This window comes from Ictidomys tridecemlineatus, chromosome 4, assembly GCF_052094955.1.
Source record: "Ictidomys tridecemlineatus isolate mIctTri1 chromosome 4, mIctTri1.hap1, whole genome shotgun sequence".
Lineage (NCBI taxonomy): Eukaryota > Metazoa > Chordata > Mammalia > Rodentia > Sciuridae > Ictidomys > Ictidomys tridecemlineatus.
In genome coordinates, this window is record NC_135480.1 from 56,432,315 (window position 1) to 56,453,896 (window position 21,582).

The following is a 21,582-nucleotide window of genomic DNA, read 5'->3' on the forward strand; positions in this document are numbered from 1 at the left end:
ATATGTTCAAATGTTAAGTCTATTCTTTTAACAATTGCAAAGTTTATGGTTTAGTTCCTTGGTCTTTAATCCTCTTTGAGTTGATTTTTGTGCCGGGTGAAAGAGAGGGACCTAGTTTCATTTTTCTCTATATGGATATCCTGTTTTCCTAGTACCATTTGTTAAAAAGTCTATCTTTCCTCCAATGTATATATTTGGCACTCTTTTTGAGTATCAGTTGATTGTATCTATGTGGATTTGTCTGTGTGGTTCATGTCTGTTTTGGGGCCAATATGATGTTGGTTTTGGTACTCTAGCTGTGTAGTGTAATATGAGGTCTGGCATTGTGTTCCCTCCAGCATCACTCTCCTGCAAAGAATCACTTTAGCTATTCTGGGTCTCCTATTTCTTCAAGATTAATTTTAGGACTCTTTTTTTTTTCTAGTTTGTGAAGAAAATCATTGTTATTTTGTTGGGGAATTGCATTAACTTTATATAATACTTTTGGTAGTAAGGTCATTTTGACATTTTGTTATTAAAGAGTGTATTATTAAATTCTCACACAATTTCATATTCTATCTTTTCTTTAATTATTAATTTATAGTTTCATTACACTGTGGTCAGAGAAGATACATTTTATGATTTCAATCTTCTAATTTTTATTGACACTTTTTATGGCTTACTAAATGATCTATTCTGGAAAATGTTGAATGGGTAAAATGTGTATACCAAAGAAGAATGTGTGTTCTGATGTAGTTGAATGGAATGTTCTGTATGCATCTGTTAGGTGTAGTCAGTTTATAGTTCTCTACAAGCTCTGTATTTGTAATCTCATATTTGATTGTGTCCATTATCAAAAATGGAGTGTTGAAGGGAAAGCAGAAGGACTGTGGAATGAAATTGACTAAATTATGTTATGTTCATGTATGTATAACACTAAAGCTTACTGTTATGCATAATTATAAAGCACCTTAGAAGAAAAAAATTAAAAATGGAACATTAAAAACTTGTCCTATTTTATAGAACTATTTCTCTATTTAATTCTTTCAATTTTTACTCCATATAAAATTTAGAGATTTCTACTTGGATATATATGATTGTTTTGTCTTATTGATGAATTGATATTTGATCGATATTTTATGTCCTTATTTTATGTCCATATTTGAAACAATTTTTTACTTACTATATATTTCATCTGATTTTAAGAAGCCACCCTAGCTCTTGTTTGGTTACTAGTGGCTAGGAATATCTTTTATTTTGTATTTTGGCTTATTTATTTGTTGTTGTATCTAAATGAGTCTCCTGTAGACAATGTAAAATTGTATCCTAATATTTTGTTAATTTTATCAATCTCTGCCTTTTGATGGAAGAGATTAATCTTTTTATATTCATCGGTGATAAAAGGCTTCTTTCAGTCATTTTGCTATTTTTTTATATATATCTGCAATTTGGTATCTCATTTCCTGGATATAAATTTTATATTAGTCCACATTTTCTTACCTTAATAAAATACCTGAAACAGTGAATTTCTAAAGAAGAGATGTTATATATAAGTCAATTTTTGAGACAGAACATCCAAACAGCAAGGCAGATGTCAAGACTGCCTGAAGGAGCAAGGAGTTCCATATTGAACCATAGAAAAGAGAGAAAAGGAGCCAACTATACTCACTTCGTAAAAGCACTCTTCAAAGGATTCACCAGGGTTCCTTGGAAAGTACCATGATCCATTTTGAGGGCATGCTCCTAATGACCTAAAGGCATCACACTATACCCCGCCCCTTAAAGGTCCAACAATACCTCCCATTACCACCTCCCTAAATACTAACCTTCCATTCCCATGGACTTATCATATCCAAACCACAGAAGCTCCTTTCTCTCCCTCAAACCCTTCTCCCCTTCTGAAGCCACCAATATGTATAAGTGGTGTGACTAATGATGCCCCAGAAGTCTCATAATCTCTCTTCATTGTTCTTCATTCTTTATTATCCACTTCTCCTCAGACTGGGTAAATTCAATTGACTTCTATTAAAGTTCTCTGGTTCTTTCTACTGTCTGCTTAAGTTTGCTATTGAAACTCTTTGTAACTTCTTCATTTAATTTATTGCATGTTAAGCTCTAGAATTTATGTTTAGGGCCTTTTATAATATTTCATAATAATTTATAAAGTATCTCTTTATAAATATTTAGCATTTTAGGAGACATCATTACTGATTTCCTTTAACTCTTTGTTGATGATTTTCATTTACCTCCTGAAGCATATTTAAGCCAAATGATTTAAAATCTTTGCTAAATGAATTAAGTGACTTTTTCCCACAAGGAATATGTTAATTTTTCTGTAAATGGACCAAACTTTATAGTTATGATTTTTAATTTTTTGTAAAAAGTGGACATTTCGAAACTATAACATGGGAACTCTAGAAATCAGATTCTTCCTTTTGCTCAGGATTTGTTTTTGAGGTGAGTGTGATTTTAATAATTTCTTAAGGTTTTTGTTTAGTTTTAATCTTCTTTGGAAAAACTGCATTAGCCATGTGAGGGCTCTGAGGTTTCTAATCCTTTACCTGGTGCTCACCTAATCTATTACTAGAGTAGTTTTTTTCTTTTTAATTCTTGGAAAAGAAAACAGAAAATGTTATCACAAAAGGACCAGGCTGGATGCAAACTTTACAGATCAGCTTAGCTGATGGACCCACTTTCCTGGTGGAAAATGAGCCACCAGCTAAAGGGAGGGTTTATGCTTGTATAGGTTACTTAATTAATGTATAGGTTACTTAATTAATGTTGTATAGGTTACTTAATTAATGTTGTATAGGTGACTTAATTAATGATCATGTCAGTTTGGGCTATCTTTACTGGGCCAGATGGAGGATATAGTGTTAGTGGGTATGGGGTCTGTGGTCAGTGCCAAGGATTTATTTTCACTGGGCCAGATGGAGGGTGTGGGGTCAGTCTGTGGTGGGATCAATGCTTTGGCCTCTTCTCAGAAATTGTCATTTCAGATTTGATGGATATTTATTCCCTGGGACCTGTCTTGTCACTTTGAAAGACAGTGACTCCTTCATTCCTTGTCCCTGGGCCACATCATTTTGGAGTTTGTCTTTTTCCATATCCAATAGAAACCTCCTCCAATGTTTGCTTTGGTTCAGTGTCAATGTCCAGCCAGGCCATTAACCACTCTGCCTTGCCTTCCACTTTCTGCTTGTACTCACCAACTAGGGTCTTCTCAGGTATTTTCTGGGTATATATACTGTTGTGGGAATTCATGGCTTTCTCAATCTCTGTATACAGGAGGCTGTCAGTTTTCTAATTCCCCACAGAGCTCTCTTCCTAGTCTTTCCTCCTGAGTTTTCAACACTCATATAGTTTCCTCATAATCTCTTCCAAAGGCAGCAGCAAGAAGTTCATTGGCCTCTCAGTATTTTCAGGAATAGCCTCTGAATATATATTTTATTGCCTAGGAAATCTCTGACAGTCCATATCACAACAGTCTTGGGTCAGATTACTCTTCCATGATAAGATTTGGCAGTACATGAGGTTTCAATTCAGCATCCACAACATATAGAAACTAAAGGTGTCTTTATAAGAACATCTCTACCTGACCATGATGTACTTTATTATTGTGATGGAATCCTAAAGTTGAAACATGTCATGATACATTTTCTATGTCAAAAAAATAGAATATAGACCTAAGTAGATATTTTCCAAACTTAGACATACACTTGGCCAACAGGTATATGAAAAAACATGCTCCATATCTCTAAATGATCAAGGAATTATGAATGAAACACAATGAGGCAACACTTCACTCCCTTAAGCATGATTATTATACAAAGGGCAAAAATAAAAAATGCTGGTGAGGAAATGGGGAAGGAGAATTCATATGCTGTTGGTGGAAATGTAAATTAGTATAACCATTATTGTAAATACTAAGTACATTCCGCAAAGATTGTAAAAGGAAATTCCCATATGATTCAGAAATGCCATTACAGAGTTTATGTCCAACTGAAATAAAATCAGTATGTCAAAAGACATCTGCATTTGCATATCAATTATAGCAATATTCACAACAGCTGTGCACTGGAAGAAAATCAAAACACCCATCAGGGATGATTGAACAAAGGGAAGATGACAAGTATACACAATGGAATAATCCATAACAATGAATGAAACCCTGTCATTTGTGACATCATGGATGGAACTTAAAGACATGTTAAGTGAAATAAGCCATGCAAAAAAACAAAATTACATATGATCTCACTCACTTGGAGAGTCTAAATATACTGACCACATAGAAGTAGAGGATATATCTAGGAAAAAGAAATGGCCAAAGAGTGACAGCTGGAAATGTAGAACAAGTTCCCAGAATAAACAATTCTGCATGGATAATTCAATAAGTCCTGAGAGATGCTCCTACTCTAGAGAAATAATAACACTTCAGACAGTAGTCAGAGACCAAGAAGCAAGCTAAAATTTAATAAAAAATAGAAAAGACAAGAAGAGCAAAAGCACCACAAGATGAGCAGCAGAATGACAGCTCCTCAAAGCTATGTTCCCTGACCACACAATCTAAAGCAGCCTTGAGTTTATAACCAATACCTTGCTTTAAATATATATTATTTTTTAGTTGTGGTTGGACAGAATACCTTTTATTTTTCTATTTTTATATGGTGCTGAGGATGGAACCCAGGACTCTGAAATTGCTAAGCGAGCACTCTACCACTGAGCCACAACCTCAGCCCCAATAACATGCTTTCTTACACTTAATTTATTCTGAAAGTATTTTATTCATTCATGTTTTTACCCATAGTCTAATTAACCTGTTAATATGTAAACACCTTAAGGGCAGAAACCTAACCTGTCTTACTTATCAATGAACTCACAGGTCCTAGAATATTTTCCAGCATGGGTAGCCCTCAATAAATATGTGTGAAATAGATTCCTGAATTTTACCATCTCTTTGTTAAATCTCTAGTCAGAAGTAAGACTAAATAATCAGTGGGTGTGATGGATTCATCCTTTGATTTCACCAGCAAGCATTTGTTGAAACAAATATGAACATTTCAAGTTTTTTAAAATTATTATTAAGAATTCTCACATTAAAGAAAACATGAAGAAGGTAAAAATTATAGTCAGGATACAATCTACATTTAATGGAATGCAGATTGGAATTTAATGGAATGTAGAATGGAAAGACTTGAGCATGTGTTATTGTCCAAATTGAAGCAACCAAGAAAGTATAATGCTCAAGATATCTTAGACTCAAGATATAGAAAACAAGATCCAAGGGGAGGTAAGTAGGAGCAGGAAGTGACAGACATTTCTTCCATGGGGACCAGAGGGAAGAACACAAATATGATTATTAATTATAGTCTTAAATTTTAAGGTGGAAAAATTTGAAAGTGAGAAAGGCCTGACCAGATGTCTTAAACATCATCTGGATTTACAAAGTGAGGTTATAAAGGTGGGAGGAGCTTCAATGAATGCTTTGTTTTTCTTTCTTACTGTCCTAGGCTCCTCTATGGGTCTTAGATTGGAAGTTCCACCAATGCTCTTGGACCTTGTTTTGCTAATTTCTCTAACCCCATTGTCTAGCAAAGTTCCTGGCAATTAGGAAGGGAGCCATCTGTGTATACAAATCAGATGTAAAATTGTGAATATGTGTTATCTAATTGTGAGGTGTGAAGGAGGAGGAAACCAAAAATTATTCTCTTTAGGGCCTGAGACACTGAGAAGATTGGAATTTTATGTGTTATTTTTGCCCACTGTTTATCTCTTCAGATCATACAAGTATATTTTATTTTTGGCTTCCTCTGCAGAACTTCATATTGTGAGGTTAACCCATAATGTTGTTTATGGCTATCATATTTATTTTCAGTTTTGTATATTATTTTTATACAAAAACAAATATATCCCAAATGCTTTACTCATTTGCATGTGATAGACATTGAGTTGTTTTCAGCATGTGAAATATTTCCAGAATGTTAAATAATATTTTAGTGCAGTTGTTCTCAATATTAATATTGCACAATAAGCATCTGAAGACATTTATAAAAATGTGGATTCTTAGTTTCTCTTGTAGTTCTAACAGGAGATATTTCGGTACTGTGAGTGAACAGCATTGGCATAAAATTCTTGTGGATATGTCTTGTGGTCTGTGTTTATACATTGGCATATACCTGGAGATGGAACTCTTGGCTTCTCTCTCTGTTTTATTTTGTGTATATGTGATGTACTGTTTTATTTGGATATGTTCTTCTTTTCTACCTTCTTGGGGCTGAGATTTATTTTATATTTTTCATCCCATTATTTAGGTTACAATCCCCCTATTTTGTGTTGACTGCCCTCCATTGTTATCTGATACATTCAAAAATAACTATCAACTATTCACATATTCACTCTTATGAGCATCAAGGACCACATACATTATCCTCATTCATGCAATACCATCTCCTATACTGATTCAGAAACAAATTTAATTATAGATTGTTCTAATTTTATATTATATAAAGTTATTCATGCTAATTGTTTTGTTTATTCCTTTATTAATTTGGCTAGTATGTGCTCTTAGATTCCAATTCAAATTCCTTAGGCATACTAAAAATAATGCCGTACTACCACATATTCAGTGTTGCTGTGGAGAAGCTGATATAGATCTACATTTTGTTTATCTTTAAATAACATAATTTATTTATCTTATTCTTTATTTTGAAATTATAAAAGTTGGGGCTGGGGTGTAGCTCAGTTGGTAAAGTGCTTACCTTCCATGCACAAGACCCTGGGTTCAATCCCCAGCACCAAAAAAAGGATACAAGTTTTGCCAGCACATATCCAATTATTGATGCTGTTCAATATTTGATGTATATTTTCAATAAGAAAAATCACTTTATGTAGCATCTCTGGGAAAAATTCCTTATGTCTTTGCTAATTTTCTCCCATATTCTTAGTGACATTACTTCAAAATCAGTCAGTCAGAGTTGGCTGTATTTCTGGACCTATCGTCTATGTCTCATTGTAATTCACCTTGTTTATTTGTCTTATGATGCTAAATTCTGGAACAATGCTCAGGTAAACATTCTAACATTCTAGCTGAAGCTTCATGTGTATATATGCAAATATTCACCAAGCAAATACTTCAACATTTAACCTCAAATGAGTTGTTTTTAAGTGCACGTAATCTAGAATGGCAATTTTTCTTTTTTAATTGGTAGAGAGGACAATATTTTTTTCTTCTTTTTAAAAATTTGTTCTAATTAGTTATACATGACATTACAATGTATTTTGACATAAGTATAGTAAATCTTCTCATTCTTCTGGTTGTACATGACATAGAATCACATTGCTCATGTAATCATAGGATAATAATGTCTGATTTATTCTACTACAAAGTTTCTTCATTCAAATATCTTCTTAGGATAGCCACCTTCAAAATATAATTGACCAGTTGGCAAATTTTATCAATTTGATTTGAGATGTTTACAAAAATTATAGTTTGTGAATGGTACCTAATTATCTCCTGTTGGAACTATAAGAGAAGCTAAGAATCCACATTTTTATAAATGTCTCTAGATGCTTATTATGCAATATTAATATTGAGAACAACTGCACTAAAATATTAATTCAGTCTTTTGACACTTAGTTGACTTAAAATCAAAGGCAACTCTCTAATAAATGAATACACTGATTGAATCAGTCACAGAAATGAGGGCACTACAATCCTAAACACCTCCCTTAGTTTCCTGCAATTTTTGCCTTTCCTTGAATGAACTTCTCCCTTCCTGCTCTAAATCTATCTCCGTAACACAACAAAAAGCTCTATGTCAAGCTAAGAGGAAAAACCTTTGTTTAAATCATTGAAGTCTTCTAGGTTGATGATATGGACAAAATAATCTACATCAAGCACATAATTCCCCCTTTGTTGACAATAGTAGCTTTCACAACATTTTGGCTTCTCTTCCACGTTCATAAATGCTTGTGTTTCTACTTCATCTGCATTTAGACAAGACCAGCCCCAGAGGCAGACAGGGCTATAAAGGATTACTCACTACCTTTGGACACTATCTGGATGAGTGCCTTGTATACAGTTCTTAAATCTACACAATAATTTATATGTATTTAAATTAGATTATGGGTCAGTGAAAAGAGGAAATACGGATTTGAACAAGTATGTAATCCTGTGGCCTCTTATTATAGGCTTCTTAGAACTGACAAATTTGACTGTTTATGTCATTACAAAGGAATTCCTTCCAGACACTATAGTCAAGGGAAAAAGATTCCTTGTACATTTCTTATCAGTAAAAGGTAACTTTTAGAAAAGATAACGAAGTGAGTTCTGGAGGTACCTAGTACATCCTTGCATAATCCTCATTAGAGGTCATCTTAGTTGGCTCCACAATGTCTAAGAACTCAGTCTTTTGCAAGAGCTAAACATAGAATGAATGGTCACATTGTTCTCTCTCTAGTCAATACAAAACCTTATTTTTTCAATTTTGCTTGGTAATAAAAAAAAAATAGTGTCTTGTGGGGTACAAGCTTATACTCCCAAATCACTTATGGATCATATTTTCCCTTGGAAACATATCAAAGCACTGTCAGCTCCCCTCAGGGGGTCATGTTAAAGAATGTCTTCAAATCCATTTCTCTATTATACAGGGTGCAGCAGAGCCTACTCAGTGCAGAATGCAGTGAGGCAAGTCTCATGAAACCCACACTAACTCCCCAGTTCCTACAACCAGAACATTGCGGAAATGTGAACCAGGTTGTACAGTAGAGAAAACTCTCAGCGAGTTCACCATCCTCCGTGTCCTGCTCAGTCCCTTTCAGTAACCGTTCAAGAAACCCAGCTCAGTAGAAACCTTGGTAGGAAAAATCAGTTGCCACTGATATCCTGTTATTTTCATTCCTCCCTCACATATTTAGTAATCAAGGCTTGGTCACAATCTCCATGTCTCCTAGAGCAAAGCCCCATTTTTTAGAGAAAGAAATCTTAAGATTTACCAAAACTTTAACAGAAAAAGAGACACAAAATCTCTGATTAGTCTCAGTCTATACTAAAATGATGAATCTTCTCTATGTTAGAGCAATTTCCATGACTAATATTGTTGTTAACTGCTGGCAAAAAAAGTAAAGAGCTAGGTGGATGCTACCTCTGAAAGTTAAAGCACAGGATCGGAATCCTGGGCTATAGCTCTGATATGCACTTTCAAGTACAGTAGCCAGGAAAAAGGCATGTTTTAAAATCAGGCTGTCTGTCTTGAGCATTTATTTCTTTCCCATTGTTATTTTCCATGTCTTCCTCATAATTTTGGAATATATGGGTGTACAAACTCCTGTATTCACAATCTCTATAGGAATGTGTCTTGCCATTTCATGTTCAATCTTCACCATCCTCTGTGGATTGGACAGAAACTCTCTCTCTCTCTTGGGAGTTTCTCTTTTTCCTGTGTCCATACCAAGTTTTTAAGATTCTCAGGTCTTTGGACCTTGTTCTTCCCATTAAAACCTCTTGTGTCTTTTTATAATATTTTTTTCCTAATGCATTTGTCTGTTGCCTGGGAGTTTTGGCTCTTAGGATGAAATTAGCTAGAAATCCTGTCAGCAAATTTGCCTCAATCACTTGGAAAGAGATGGGTTCACCAAGTGGATCACATGTTCTGAATAATCCAGCTAAAATTCTTGAGCCTCTTAAGTCCCATGTTCCTTCTGCCCACTGAACATGAGATTAGGTGTGATAACAGGTATCTTGCAGGTTATATGTATCCTCTAATAAGAGCCAAACAGAACTGTTTCCAGGAGATACACTCCCTTGGGCTGCACTTTTCTCTTTTTTCTCTCTGAATTATAATCTCTCAAACCAAATGCTATGGTCTGAATATAAGGTTTCCTCAAAACACTCATGTGTGAGATAATGTAAGAAGGCTTAGAGATGGAACAATTGAGTTAGGACAGCCTTAACATTATCAACACATTAATTTCCTGATAGGATTAACTAAGTAGTAACTATAGGCTGACATGGTGAGTCCCTGGGGGTGTACCTTTGGAATATATATTATTTCTCTGCTGAGCAGACCTCTCTCTCATCCCTGATGTGATCTATTAAACTGCTTCTCTCCACCACACCCTTTTGACATGATGTTAAGCATCACCTTGAGCCCTGAGGAATGGAGAAGGCTGTCTATGAAATGAGATCTCTGAAACTGTGAGCCCTTAAATAAACTTTTTCTCCTGTATATTTGTTCTTGTAAAGTCTTTGGTCACAGCAGTGAAAAGCTGACTGAAATGCTGAAAAATTCTCTGGAAACCTTTGTGAACATATGCCTGATAAGTCATCTGTTATAGATCTTCAGGTCCATGATAAAGGTGCTCATCTGTACAGATTTGCACAAACAATAATACTGTCATTTCTAAGAGAATGAGATTCTCCTTTGTCTTGATTATGGCAACCCTTTTTTGTCCTCTATCCTTGCAATGAGAATGTACCTCATCCAATCCCACATCCCATTGGAAAACGAGATTGTGGTTCTTGGAGGAGCTTTCAAAAATTCAGATAATAATATAGTTAAAATCTATTGAGTTCCTCTGACAAGTCAAACACTTGAATGAACACTTTATATAGTTCAGTTGTCCATCAGATAGAAAGGCCTCATGGTTCAGGTCTTGTATGATGCCCTCTTCTGCCTTCTAGCCAATAGAATGTTGCAAAGACAGAGCGGGATTTTTCAAAAATGATCAATTTTGAATAAGCAAAGTAAAGATCATCTCTGTTGAGATGCACTTCATCTGGAAAAAGCCCTTAAAAGACAGATTGGGTCTTTACAAGAGAGATTAGGCAAAATTTTTTCTTGTTTGGTATCTAGAATAAGTAAGATGTCATGTTGTGAGAGGAACTATGGAGAGGACTATGTGGCAAGAAACTAAAGGCAGCCTCCAGGAGCTGAGAACAATGAAGACAAAAGCCAGAAAGAAAATGGGAACTTCAGTCCTATGATCCAAGGAACTGAATTCTGCCTACATTACACTTGCATGCAGCTTTATTCCAGTTAAACCTACATGAGAAAATAACTCTGTTCAAACCTGCATCGCAGGATTCTGAGACCCTGAGAAGAGGACTCAGTCAAGCAGGGCTTTTTACTAATTGGCTGAGGGTTCTTTTGATCAATATGTATAGAAATTGGAAAAATACAAAGTGCAGCTCCCTCAGTGATATCAGCTATAAGCCATGGATGCCAAGAGCTCTCAGCCCTTACTGTTGCAGCTATCCTAGTTGCTCTCAGCAGCTGTACTTAGCAACTTGCCATAGCACTCCACAGCCAGAGCTAACCATTCCTAGCAGCAAATGAAGCCAGAAGCTAACAGCTCTCAGCAGCACCACTGTTGGTCTCCCAGCAGCTCTTGACCATTCTCTGAAGTGTTTCAGTCTCTCTGGCCGCACAGTATTCTGAAGTAGCAACCCTTGGTATTATCAGATTTTAGTACAACCATTTAGCTTGCTGTATTAGTATGAGAAATTATAAATAGTCAAAATAAAACCATCCAAAAAAAAAAGCTTTGGGGGGTTTATACTGCATCACAGTGGGGTGAGGTATTGGGCAGTGCAGTGCTAGAGCTCCCCAATTAGCCCAGTAGGACTGAAAGGAATACTGCATATATATACAAAAGGGGCAGAGCCAACTATATGCACAGTCTCTTGCCTGTTGACCACAGCTCTCTGCACTGTAGGGCCAGGCTATGCAGGCATCCTAGGCTCACCTGTTCGACTGTCTGTCATGGGTGGAAGAGATGCTGTTTATATACCAGAGTGGCAACATCTGAAGCAGTGATAAGGTAGGCAGAGACATCCAGAGTGGTAGTAGTCAGAATAGTCTGGGGTGGTAACAAGGTCTGAAGCGTTGCAACTAAATGGAGTGCCCTGTAGACATCTTGAGACACCTGGACCAGCTATAGTTGTCATTATTACACCTGGGCTGGTCTGCTAAAGAAGCAGTCACTTTATTGGCAACTCCCATTGTTAATATTGTAGTGGTGTGAATGAAGTCAGGTTGTTTCTGCCTCCAATTTAATTTCAGAAGCAGTGGTTTTGATCAGATACCTTTTAGATGAGGAGTCTGAGGGGATGAATGACATCAGCAGCCCCTTAATCCTTCCTGGCTGAGTGCAGTGATCATGGCATGAATCATGGCAGATAACTGTCAGTCTAGTGGCCAGGCACTGGAGCTGGCAGTGGTACCATTGAAATACAGTGAGGCCACAGCAACCACAAACACTTGCAGATGTCTTTACTCATCCCTCAGGGATAGATGAGGCCACTGCCTGGTTTTGCAGGTAATTTTAAATGGTCCCAGGTCTGATCCTTACTCTACTTCCATCTTGTTCAGCAAGCTCAGGATGGTAGCAGCTGCAATGATAGTGTACCAGGGAGAGACTTGACAGCTGTCGGTTGAACAGCTGATCCAGAGATGACCTGCATCACAAATTATCTGGCAGATCTGGATATTTAAAAGGAAAGAATGGAAAAATATATTCAGAGCATTCTAAGTGCAATGATTAGAGATAAAGATACTTGTATTAATGATGATCTGGTAACAAAGGACTTCACTTGTTATGTATTACCCACAGATAATAAAATCCTTGATTATCTGGAAAAAAGCAAGATTCAATACAAGATAACTTTCTTCTCCAGCAAATTCAATCCAGCATTTACTATTTGGCCAAAGTTTTTACAAGGAGAGACCTTCTCTTGGGGAAGATATTGCCTCCTATTCTATCTCAGTGCCTAGACTCGTGAAACACATTTTGATTGATGTGTGTTGTTTGAAGGTAATAATTTTGTGCTAATTTGTTACACAGTGATACAAAAATAATATATGTTTTAGGTAAGGAAAAGTTCAATGCTGTTCTAGCAAATACTGAAAATCGTGGGAGCATATTTGGAATCAGGCCTGAAGCTGGAAGATAGAAGAATATTGAGGAACATGACAGAGACATTTTAAAGAACCTTAAATGGACCATTAGTAGAAACCTGGACTCAGGATGCTGAAGTGAGTGCTCAGAAGAAAGTATGGAACATGTCATCAGAACAAAAGGAAAAATATCCTTATTATATGGTGGCAGAAAGCCTGGTAAAATTATGTCCTGGAGTTATATACATACCAGAACCTTTAAGTGATAAAATTGCTTATATATATAAGGAATTTCCAAAGTGTTGAAGTGACTCCTGATTTCTTCTTGCTGACAATAATAAAATATAAGTGGAGTGTTAAACTGAGGAAATGATTCTCAAACAAAGAGAAACCAGACCTCTGTGATGTTGGAATTTCTCATGAACTCCAAAAGGCAAACACATTAGAGTTAATAGTTTCAGTCATGATTGCAGTATATGATTGTATGATCTTTTTCTAAAAATAAGCAGGTACACAAATTACTCTTTCAAGAAATAAGATTTGCCTCTAAAATACCAATCAAACTAGAAGTCCCCGAGGAAGCTTTAGGACACTCTCTCTTTCCATCTTTTTTGATGGCTGGTGTGGGTTGGAATTATTTAAGGAACAATTTGAAATCTTCTTTGGATAGACTTTCTTTTTCATATGTTTTCCCTGAAGTCTCAGTTCCTCTAGCCTGTGTTCAGCTGAGCTATTGGTACAAAATTTATTTTAATTCTTGGAGAAAAGGGAAAAAAGTCTCATCTGATATTTGCATTGGCTCAGTGTTGGGATATTCTCTTAATGCCTAGTCAGACCCTTTACCATTCCAACTCTTCACTTCCTGCATTTCCTGAGCCTAAATATCAGTCAGAAGTATAATCTTGAGTCTTCTCAAGCATTTACTTGGTATATACTCTGCTGTGGGAATGTATGTGGCTTTATCATTTCCTGCATTAGGAAGCATTCAAAGTTCTACTTCCCATTATATTCTCTCTCCCTAGTTTTTTCCATCAGATTTTTAACCCATCTACAGTTTTCCTCATTTTCTTTTTTCACAGGAAATAAGGTTAACGCATTTTCCTTGTAATATTTTTATGGAATATCCTTAAAAAGTCATTTTTGTGACCTAAGAGAACCCAAAGGTAAGGGGAAGAAAAAGAAAAAGAGTTTCTTTGACAGTTCCTCAAATGGCACCAGATGGGTTGAACAGATGCAATTCATGAAAAATAAGATTTTCTCTGGTCTTTTAGATTTAGGGACCAAGATTCTACTCTGGGAATAAGACTGTTCTCTTCAAGACCACTGCTGAACAGGGGAGGACTCTGAACCAAGAGTAAGTAAAACTGCCACAGCATTCCCCTACCACTTTTATGTTGCCTTTTTATTGTTTCAGCATTCACCTTGCAATCGTAAACCTTTGGCTAATTTCCAGGGTTCCAGCAAAGATGATTCTGATAGTTTCACTTGTTTGTCCCATGTTTCATTGAAAATGTAGAGCACTGGAGCCACTCACTTATCACATAAAATGTGACTCCTGTATGATTTATTTCATAATCTACATAATCTGCTATTGAACTATATGTTTAAATCAGATGGAGAAGATTTGAAAGTACGAAGTCTGATTGTAAGTTATTACAGAGTGACATAAATCGAGGGCTGCTCTTTGGAGCATAGACAAAGAAATACTAAAATAGGATGAATTTGATGAGAGTTTTGATAAACAGATGATGAGTGCAATTTGGGACATCTTCTTTTAATGTACCTTCAAAGAGAGTTCTGGCTGGTGAAGACCGCATCCATGTCTTAGGCTGATCACTAGACTGACTCTCAAAATGCATACTGTCATTCCTTCATTCAAGACATTCAATTTTCTTCACCCCTTTCCCCTACTGGCCAACAACAACAACCAAAAAATTGAATGTCCTATGTCCATAACTCCCGTTTTATTCTGTATAGGCCAAAGGCATATCAATCATTAGAGACACAATGAAAACATTGTATATATTCTCCTACATGTAGCTATTAGGCTGGGTTGTTTCCTTATTGTTACAGTGTTCTTTATAATTAATGAATTGCTAGTTTTTTGTATCAGTTACATAAGGACTTTTGGCAAATCTTTCTGAAGTGATTACTGATTTTCAATTTCTCCATGCAATACTGTAAATTTCTGTTTTATTTTATAATAGATTATTTTACATAATTTTTATATTCAAAAACAAAACAGAGGAGAAGGTAGAGAGATTTCTTATCTATCACTTTTTCCTCTACTGTCTAGCCATGTTACCAACATCTGCCACCAGAATGGTACTTTTTTAAACACTGATGAATCTACACTGACACATCAATATCACCTCAAATCCATAGTTTACATTATTGTTAACTTTTGGTGTTGTACATTCTTTTGAGTTTTGACACATGTTTAATGATATGCATCCACACTTATATAATCATACAGAATGCTTTTCCTACCCCCAAAATTCTCTGTACTTCACCAGTTCATCCTTCCATCCCAATTAAACTCTGGAAATATACTTTTACTATTTTCATACTTTGACTTTTCCCAGAAAATTGTGTTATTAGAACCATATAGTAAATAGTCTTTTCCGGTTGACTTTCTTCACTGAGTACTACACATGTAAGTGTCCTATACATCTTTTCATTTTTTTCATAATAGATTTTATATTAGTGCTGAATTACATCCCATCATCTACATATGCCACAATGTATTTACCCATCTAACTACTGAATAAAATCTTTTGTTATCTTTAAGGTTTTGCAATTGTGAATAAATCTTCCACAAACATCTGTGTACAGGTTTTTTTATGGATATGGTTTCAACTCCTCTGTATGAATATCAAGGATTTTTACTGCTGAGCTCTACATATTTTTCTTTTGATGGCCCATTAGTCCTTCCTGGATGTTTAAAAATCTGTGGGTGACATTTCCCTTCTTCTGAGTGAAGGATGTGAGGAAAATGACACTTAAGACAGTATGTGGTCTGGGGTAAAGAAAAGAAAAAAAAATTAATCCTTCCCATCAGTCATTTCCCTGCAGCAAGACAGACCCTGGAAAGCAAATAGCCATTAACCTGAGAATATCAATCTTGCCCCCATGACAATACCATGACCCTGGGGAAGGTAAGGCAAGCACTGGACCCTGACCTCTAACCTCCATGCCTGCCCTGTAAAAACACTGCCTAACAGAAACTATGACCAGTAAAAACAAGTACCAGATGTTCACAACCTACCCCTGGCCAGATAAAGTTTTCACAGACTAAATGTAGTCTATGTAAACCCATATACCTCCCATAATCAGTGCCATTTTCCATCCAGGAAGTGTACCCAGAAGCTCAGATTCCTGTCTGCACTGCTGTATAAAGGTTTTCCTGAATTCATAAGGTCTGTAACTTTTTCAGTCATTTTGTGCTTGCACTGAAGAATGCAATATTTTATATCTTTTACTGTGCATTTTCTAGTGGTGAATCCTCTTATTTTTTGTTTTCAGTGTTCACTTTGTATCATAATTCTTCAAGATTATATTATTTTGTATAGAAATTGCCTGTTATTTTCCTTCAGAGCATTAAAGACTCCATTCTCTTCTTTTGGCTTCCACTAGAGCTGCACAGAAGTCAGCTCTCTTTACCAGGTATTTTAACAACTCATTATTTCTATCTTTTTGTCATCTTATTTCTTATTTTATGTCATTTTTTAAGTTTGTAATAATTCTGAAAGTAAATTCCTTTTATGTTTCTTGCATTTGTAAAGGTCTTAAATTTTTCTTTAACATGTAATGTGAAATTTCATTCATTTTTTAAAATACCTCTTAGTTGTTGATGGATCTTTATTTATTTATACATGGTGCTGAGAATCAAACCCAGTGACTCACACATGCTAGGCAAGTGCTCTACCACTGAGCCACAAACCCACAAACTCATCCATTATTTATTCAAATTATTTACCTCCTTTTTCAGATAGATACTTTCCACTACTGAATAAGCTTTTTGATGGTCTAAAGATTTGGGCTTAAATTTTTATTTATTGGAAATTTTAATGATGTTGTAGAATATAGGAAGCACAAGATAAAATGAGTATGATGTTCTGTTAGTGCACTTTGCATTGTGGTAACAGAATACCTGGGATGGGATAATTTATGAGGAATGGAAACTTATTAGCTCAGAGTTTTGGAGGCAGGAAATTTCAAGATCAAGTTTCCAGCTTCTGAGAAGCAATTTCTTGCTGGGTAATCACACAGCTGAAAGCAGAAGAAAAAGAAGTAAATAGGGACTTATTCACTGTTTATAATGTTATTAATGACACCTTCAAGGGCACCACCCTCTTGACCTTAAATTTCCCAAAGTTTCCACCTCACAATACCATTACAAAATATCTGAATTCCGATATGGGTTCTGGAGGAGACAAATATTCAAATGATAGCATTCTACACTCAGCCTCTCAAACTCATGCCCCTATCACATATAAAATACATTAATCCCCTCTTAATAATTTAAAAATTCTTTTATTAATTTTTTATTTATATATGACAGTGGAATCCATTACAATTCACATTACACATATAGAGCACAATTTTTCTTATCTCTGGTATACAAAGTATATTCACACCAATTAGTCTCTTCATACATGTACTTAGGTTAATGATGTCCATCACATTCCATCATCATTGCTAATCCCCTACCCCTGTCCCTGTCCCTTGCCCTCCAACCCCTCTGCCCTATCTAGAGTTCATCTATTCCTCCATGCTCCCTCTCCCTACCCCACTATGAATCAGCCTCCTTATATCAGAGAAAACATTCACCATTTGTTTGTTGGGGATTGGTTAATTTTCACTGATATACAGAAATGCCTTTGATTTATGGATGTTGATTTTATATCCTGCAACTTCACCTAGCATTATCTTCTATAACTCCATCCATTTACCTGCAAATGCCATGATTTTATTCTCTTTTATTGCTGAGTAATATTCCATTGTGTGTATATGCCACATTTTTTAATTTATCCATCTACTGAAGGGCATCTAGATTGGTTCCACAGTTTAACTATTGTAAATTGTGCTGCTATAAACATCGATGTGGGTGTGTCCCTATAGTTTGCTGTTCTTAAGTCTTTTGGGTATAGATTGAGGAAAGAGATAGCTGGGTCAAATAGTGGTTCCTTTCCCAGATTTCCAAAGAATCTCCATACTGCTTTCCATATTAGCTTCACCAATTTGCAGTCCCACCAGCAATGTATGAGTGTACCTTTTTCCCCATATTCTCGCCAACACTTGTTGTTTGTCTTCATAATAGCTGCCATTCTGACTGAAGTGAGATGTTATCTTAGAGTAGTTTTGGTTTGCAATTCTCTAATAGCTAGACATGATGAACATTTTTTCATATATTTTTTTTGATTGATTGTATATCCTCTTCTGAGAAGTGTCTGTTCAGGTCCTTGGCCCATTTGTTGATTGGGTTATTTGTTTTTTTGGTGCTTAGTTTTTTGAGTTCTTTATATACCCTAGAGACTAGTGCTCTATCTGATGTGTGAGGGGTAAAAATTTGCTTCCAGAATGTAGGCTCTCTGTTTACCTCACAGATTGTTTCTTTTGCTGAGAAGAAACTTTTTAATTAGTTTGATTCCATCTCATTTATTGATTCTTGGTTTTAATTCTTGCACTATTGGAGTCTTATTAAGGAAGTTGGGGCCTAATCCCTCATGATGAAGATTAGGGCTTACTTTTTCTTCTGTTAGATGCAGTCTCTGGTTTAATTCCTAGATCTTTGATCCACTGAGTTGAGTATTGTGCATGGTGAGAGATGGGGGTTTAATTTCATTTTGTTGCATATGGAATTCCAGTTTTCCCAGCACCATTTGTTAAAGGTGCTATCGTCTCTCCAGTGCATGTTTTTGGCACCTTTGTCTAATATCAGATAATTGTAATTTTGTGGTTAGTGTCTGTGTCCTCTATTCTATACCATTGATCTACTAGTCTGTTTTGGTGCTAATATCATTCTGTTTTTGTTACTTTTTCTCTGTGGTATACTTTAAGATCTGGTATGTGATGCCACCTACTTCACTCTTCCTGCTCTGGATTGCTTTAGTTATTCTGGGTCTCTTATTTTTTTCCAGATGAATTTCATGATTGATTTTTCTATTTCTATGAGGAATGTCATTGGTATTTTGACAGGAATTGCACTGTATCTGTATAGTGCTTTTGGTAGTAAGGTCATTTTGATAACATTAATTCTGCCTATCCAAGAGTAAGTTAGATCTTTCCATCTTCTAAGGTCTTTTTGATTTCTTTCTTTAGAGTTCTGAGGTTTTCATTGTATAGATCTTTCACCTCTTTTGTTAAGTTGATTCCCAAGAATCTTTTTTTTTTTTTGAGGTTATTGTGAATGGGGTGGTTTTCCTCATTTCCTTCTCAGAGGATTTTTCACTGATATACAGAAATACCTTTGATTTATGGATGTTGATTTTATATCCTGCAACTTTGCTGAATTCGTTTACTAGATCTAGTAGTTTTCTGGTGGAGCTTTTTGGGTCTTCTAGGTATAGAATCAAATCATCAGCAAATAGTGCTAATTTAAGTTCTTCTTTTCCTATACATATCCCTTTAATTTCTTTTATCTAACTGCTCTCGCCAGTGTTTCAAGAACTATGTTGAATAGAAGTGGTAAAAGAAGGCATCCCTGTCTTGTACCAGTTTTTAGAGGGAATGCTTTTAATTTTCCTCCATTTAGAATGATGTTGGTCTGAGGCTTACAGTAGATAGCTTTTATGAAGTTGGGATATGTTCATGTTATCCTTAGTTTTTCTAGTGTTTTGAACATGAAAGGATACTGTATTTTGTCAAATGCTTTTCCTGCATCTATTGAGATGATCATATGACTTTTATCTTTAAGTCTACTGATGTGAGGAATTACATTTATTGATTTCTGTATGTTGAACCAACCTTGCATCCCTGAGATGAATCCCACTTGATCATGGTGCAAAATCTTTTTGGTATGTTTTTGTATTCTATTTGCCAGAATTTTGCTGAGAATTTTTGTTCATTAGAGATATTGGTATGAAGTTTTCTTTCTTTGAAGTGTCTTTGTCTGGTTTTGGAATCAGGGTGATATTGGCCTCTTAGAGTTTGGAAGTGCTCCCTCTTTTTATATTTCCTGAAATAAATTGTTATTTATTAGTATTAGTTTTTCTTTAAAGATCTTGTAGAACTCAGCTGTGTATCTTTCTGCTGCTGGTTTTTTCTTGGTTATTAATCTTTTGATGGCTTTGTCTATTTCCTCACTTATTATTGGTCTGTTTAAGTTGTGTATATCTTCCTGACTCAATCTATGCAGATCATATTACTTAAGACTATTTGTTGGTGCCTTCAATGTCTTCTATTTTATTGGAGTATAAGGTTTTAAAATAATTTCTAATTTTCCTCTGTATTTCTGTTGTGTCTGTTATGATATTGCCATTTTCATCACATATACTGGTAATTTGAGTTCTCTCTCCCCTACTCTTCATTAGCATGGCTAAGGATCTGTCAATTTTATTTATTTTTTCAAAAAAACCCAACATTTTGTTTTGTCAATTTTTTGAATTGTTTCTTTTGTTTTGATTTTATTGATTTCAGCTCTAATTTTAATTATTTGTGCCTTGTACTGCTTTTGCTGCTGATTCGTTCTTCTTTTTCTAGGGCTTTGAGATGTAGTGTGAGGTCATTTATTTGTTGACTTTTTCTTCTTTTAAGGAATAAACTCCATGCAATGAATTTTCCTCTTAGTACTGCTTTTATAGTGTCCCAGAGATTTCGATATGTTGTGTCTGTGTTCTCATTTACCTCTAAGAATTTTTTAATCTCCTCCTTGATGTCTTCTGTAACCCATTGTTCATTTAGTAGCATATTGTTCAGTCGCCATGTAATGCAGAAATTTTTATTTTTTATTTTGTTGTTGATTTCCAGTTTCATTCCATTATGATCTGATAAAAATGCATGGTAGTATCTCTACTTTTTGTTTTTGCTAAGAGTTGCTTTGTGGCATAGTATATGGTCTATTTTAGAGAAGGATCCATGTGCTGCTGAGAAGAAAGTGATGCAGGTTGAAACATTCTATATATGTCAATTAAGTCTAAGTTATTGATTGTATTATTGAGTTCTATAGTTTCTTATTCAACTTTTGTTTTGAAGATCTCCAGTGGTGAGAAAGGTGTGTTAAAGTTCCCCAAGATTATTGTGTTGTGGTCAATTTGACTCTTGAACTTGAGTAGAATTTGTTGGATGAACAAAGCTGTACCATTGTTTGGGGCTTATATATTTATGATTGTTATGTTTTGTTGGTGTATGGTTCCCTTGAGCAGTATGTAATGTCCATATTTATCCCTTTTTATTATTATTGGCTTTCAGACTACTTGATTTGATACGAGGATAGAAACCCCTGCTTGTTTCTGCATTTTATGTGAGTGGTATGATTTTTCCCAACCTTTCACCTTCAGTCTGTGGTTGTCTTTTCCTATGAGTCTCTTGGAGGCAGCATATTGTTTTGTTTTGTTTTTTTGATCTAATCTGCTAATTTATATCTTTTGATTGGTGAGTTTAGGCCATTAACATTCAGGGTTATTATTGAGACATGATTTGTATTCCCAGCCATTTTTTTGTTTACTTTTGGTATTTAATGTGACTTGGTTTCTCCTCTGATTAG

The 21,582-nt window shown here is 35.4% G+C and overlaps 1 protein-coding gene across 1 annotated transcript in view; it reads left to right on the top strand.

The window, feature by feature from the left end:
- The window catches only part of LOC101970140 (interferon-induced very large GTPase 1), an 80,096-nt gene that overhangs the window by 46,780 nt on the left and 11,734 nt on the right, over positions 1-21,582 (top strand). Inside the window, 2 exon segments of the mRNA XM_078046561.1 lie at positions 14,147-14,229; positions 16,229-16,294. The gene's annotated coding sequence lies outside the window, so the exon portion shown is untranslated.